Source organism: Brachyhypopomus gauderio, chromosome 5 (assembly GCF_052324685.1).
Source record: "Brachyhypopomus gauderio isolate BG-103 chromosome 5, BGAUD_0.2, whole genome shotgun sequence".
In the NCBI taxonomy this organism is placed as follows: domain Eukaryota; kingdom Metazoa; phylum Chordata; class Actinopteri; order Gymnotiformes; family Hypopomidae; genus Brachyhypopomus; species Brachyhypopomus gauderio.
The window spans coordinates 31,013,396-31,018,297 of NC_135215.1; positions in this window are offsets into that span (position 1 = coordinate 31,013,396).

The following is a 4,902-nucleotide window of genomic DNA, read 5'->3' on the forward strand; positions in this document are numbered from 1 at the left end:
CCACGCACATCACACATATATCAATCTAGGGATGGTGAGAAGATCAAGATGTCGTCAATGTAAGTGATGATGGATCTACCCAGGGAACCCCTTAAGACCGTGTTTTTGAATCCTTGGAATACAGAAGGGGCTGTTGCTAGGCTGTATGGCAGCATGCGCTCCGTACATTTGTGACTTTGTGAGATACTGTCCTCCCTAGAGCTGTTTGAAAGCAGCTGGGACAAAAGAAAGAGCGGGTTTCTCTTGTAGATGGATGATACAACCCCAGTCACAATGTAGAGAGAGCTGCACTGCCATAGTTGGGCTAAAAAACACTGACTATGTTGGTGTGTAGGTATGGGAATCTTCTCATGAGACTCCAGAGATTTCTACTGAAGTGGATAGGAGGGACGTGGCAGTAGTGAGATGATGTTTCAGGGAACACTGTAAGGCCCACTTTCATTTTGTGATTTCTCTTCTACATTCCGGGGGGATTTGTGGGTTATGTGTTCTAAGCCAAGGGAGACCTAAAGTGAGAGATTGAGATAGTAATGGGAATTTGTAGATAGAATTGAGGTCAATGTAGGAAGATTTAACAGTTGCATCGGCTCCTTGGGGTTTTCTGCTGGTCCCACTGGGAATGAAGACTCCAGATGTCCAGCGGAGAGAGCAATATTATTACATGATGGCTAGGTGCACTACCTCATTCAGGGTACCTGTTTACTGCGTGCAGGCCGGTTCAGCCCGCAGCTCTCCTCAGTGTCTTCCCATGAAGACATCCATCAAAGCTGGATCATTCCAGGAGATGCTGGTTGCTAGTGTCTGGAACTCAATGACATACTCTGCTGTTGAATGCATACCCTGAGGCACAACAGAGCCTGCCCACACACCCTTCCCTGATGATGGTGGTTAAGGACTTCTTTTCACGGATGAACTCGGGGTAGCAGCGAAGAGGAACCAGACACCTGCACACAAGAACTCTGGGACATCTTAGACACTATAAATTCTGTTCCAATAATACATTTTAAAACAGTAATGACTTAGCTATAGGACTCAAAAATTCACAGTTGTTTCTGGGTTTAAGTGTATCTAATTACCAATTATTGTTTAAGATTTGTCGTGTACAACTTGTTGCCATTGCACTCACTTACTACGACACTTAGGATTCATGGGGAGTTGACAAGTTAGTTCAAAACAATTTCACACCTGACATCAAATATCAAAACACTATGTATTAGCCTCATGGAAACCAATTGTCTGAACATGCATATGGTATTTTGTTTTCCTGCCTGTGCCCCAGATTCCTTACAACAGAAAGATGAAGACACAACAACCTGTGAGATGCAGTCCACCACCCGTAATGGATTTGTGTTTACTGTCACAGACAAAGCAATGCTTTTGCACTGAAGGATCGAGAGGTTTACCAATGTCAAAGAGGGACCAACAACATGGGCAGATATTAACCATACTCATTAAAAAATCCCAGAAATCCTGTGGAATCTATAGCAAAGATTACTGAATTGCACTCAATTGATCAAACCTTCTATATGGTCTTGAAAATGCTAATTTATTTAAATGGCAATAAAGCCTTTTAATAAAGCATTTAATTTCATTATAACATCCAGATCAACTAATAACTTTGGACAGCCCTGTTATACCTGTTAGATTTTTTTCTTCTTGAGATTGATACAAATGACAATAATTGCAGTTACAATTAATGCAAACACAATTTTTTTTTTCCTTTTTTTTTTGGGGGGGGGGGGGTTGTGGGGTGAGGGGCATGCAGTCATTATTCTAAACAGACAAGCCCTCTTGGTATTTTGAAGTTGTGTTTTCCATTGCTGCCTGTAACCTTTTATCCAGTGAAATTTGTTGGAGTGTCATTTTCTTCAGTGTGCAATGTGTTTTTCATTCATCTTTGTTTTGAATGTCACCCCTAGCAATAAATGGCAAATAAATACGTGTGTCATAAATAATGTTAAACAACATTGATATAATGTTCTGTTTCCAAACGCTTGTGCCTCTGTGAGGTGAAGAGCCTCATCTTTCCTTTGTGTCATTGTATCCATTCATGGTAAACTCAGGGGTGTCAAAAATTCCCATGAAGGCCAGCACTCTGGTCTTTTATTCAGAGCCTCAGGAATATCGAAAGAAAGCCCTTTGCTTCAAATTTTGAATTTTCATGAGTGTGGGCTATGTCACTATAGTCCTTACTGCCAGTTCTGATGGGTCCAGTGTGTACTCTGGAATGGGTTCCAAGAGCAGGGCTGGTTAGAGCTGGTTAGAGTTGGTTACAGTTGAATCTGTAAGTTATGTAAAGTCACACAACTTATTCAAGAGCATTGCTTTTGGGTCAAGGTGGAGCTTGTGGTTAGAATTCTCCCTGTCAATCTTGAAAACCTCAACGAATCTCTGCAGTCACATAAAAGGCAATATTGCAAGAGTCTCCACTTTGGGAGGACTTGCATGTAAATGGCTTGGCTTCCATTTTTCATGGAGTAGTACCTTTTAGAGTGCTTGGTTGCCAAACTCCCTTATTACTCTACTAATAGCGAGTGATGCCACATGACTGGTGTAGTGCTGTGTGTGTGCGCCCCCTGTTGGACTGATATAAAATCAGCATGCATCCTCACCCTTGCATAATTATATGATATTTTCTCTATATATGTCACTGAAACATTACACTGAAACTTATAATAACATATAACACATATAACATATGTAATACCTGTTAATATCTGCACTGCACAATAAATGTTTTGCTTTCAGAACAACAGAATATATATATATATATATATATATATATATATATATATATATATATATATATATATATAGGTTTTATTTCAAATGCATTGCACTGTACTGATGATTTAAAATACAGTCTTGCATAACAATTTTTGGTCCTAGAGGCACTTTCATTGCCTTCCATTTAACAGTTCTAGCCTAATTATTGATTTGTTTTACAGTGAATAATACATCAGCATACATTGCAGAAGCCCACAGATTGTTACTTTGACGCACCTTTATCCCAATTTGGAATAGGGAATAAAAATATAATAGGGGAAAAAAAATACTTGAGTGACTTAGACTTAGATCTACTACTATGCGAAAGAAACTGTACATAAGCTGTTAATAAACATTTAATAAAATACTTTCATGTTTGAAAGAGATACCTGATACTGCAGTTGTAAAAGTACTTTGCAGGCGGCGAGTGTCTGAAGCATTCTCCTCAAAGCAACGCTTTTGTGTTCAATATAATGAGAAACAATGGTTAGTAAAACCAGAGTAGCAATACCCCACACTTTTATTAAAAGAACTCACTTGTATTTTAAAACATGTGTTGCGGTAAAGGACAGGAGTTCTGGCCAGGAAAAAGCACAGCCTAAAGAGTGTAAGTGTGTTTGGGGAATATGTGTGTGTTCCATGTGCGCAAGTGTGGCTGTGTGTGTGCGGTTGGATGTGTGCGACTGAGACGACCCTATACAGTCGGCCTGCCCCCAAACTAGGCCTTCACCCAAGCTGTCCTGGCAAGACTCCCCTCATCCCTCCTTCCTTCCCTTTCCATCTCCCTCGTTTCACCTCACTCCATAGCCAAAGAGCCTCCCATCCTTCTGGGCTCTGATCACCACCCTACCACAGCTCAGTCCAAATACACAAACATACACACAGGCTTACACACACATACCCTGACCACCACCTGGCCACAGCTCAGTCTCAATACAGAAATACACACACACACACACACACACACACACATACACACACAGATCTGCTGCCCCACACATACATTTCTTCTTCTCTCAACCAGTGACAATTTGATTCTCATTGTGGCAGTTACTGCAGAGCTGAGGCATGGTCAGAGGCAGAGGAGTTTGGCGCTCTTCTAGTCAACACATGCCCTTTCTCCTCTGTCTCTCAGGGGTTTGGTGGTCTTCTCTTTCTGCTGGCTGAGGTGATATACATTTGCGAGTTACTGTTCAGTGTCCTGTTACAGGTCCAGAAGCAAGAGATCCTCACAGGAGAATCAGGGAATTCTGAATAGAATAGTGAACATTTCTTCTATTGGCTAACAGCAGGGTATAGTCAGACAGTGATTCCTACATTAGATTGTTTGGTATATGTGAAGTCTCAGGCTGGGGCCCAACACATCATTTTTATTTTTGTCTCTCTTTGCGTCTTTCTCTTTGTGATGCTGTAAAATCCCAGTTACAAATGAACCATGTGCAAATATATTCACATGGTTTGCAAAATATTTCTCAAATATGAGAAAATTGTGCCCTGTGGCACATTTGCCCTGGAAGGGTGGGTCATCACTGCAGTAGACAATATTGAGAAGACTGTGCTGTTCTACTGTCTTTGAAGGGCAGGTCAGCAACATTTCTGTTCCAGCCACGGTGATGATTAACCAGACATGGGTTTAAGCCAGTCCCTCCGTCTGCTTGAATGACCTGGGGCTGCTTGCCTCATGTCCCCTGACATGTAGGAAAGGCAGTCTCGGTTCAGCAGCCACTGCTGGAAAGGATGTGGTTGCATGTACGTTTTCTATGCTGAATGCATTTTCCAGCTCGGAACTGAACAGTAGTTTCTACTATGAATTATTACACGTCACGATCGCCATGAGTTTGTGAGTAACAGGACTGTGGAGCTGATGAACCTTTTCTGACATCGGTTTATGTCCTAAATTGACCACCGAGAGAAAAATACAGAGGCCTTTTATTTGTGGAAGCAAGCAAGCCAAGTTACATGGAAAGTTTGATTTACTAATGATTTGAAACAACCCAACTAAATTATGGTCAAATCATGAGCTTGAGAAATAATTGAATTGCTCAGTTTTACCAGGAAGACTAATACTCTATGAAAGTAATGCCATTGTTGTAATCAGAAGTTTACTTAAATACTCAAAAAAAAAAAGAAAAGAAA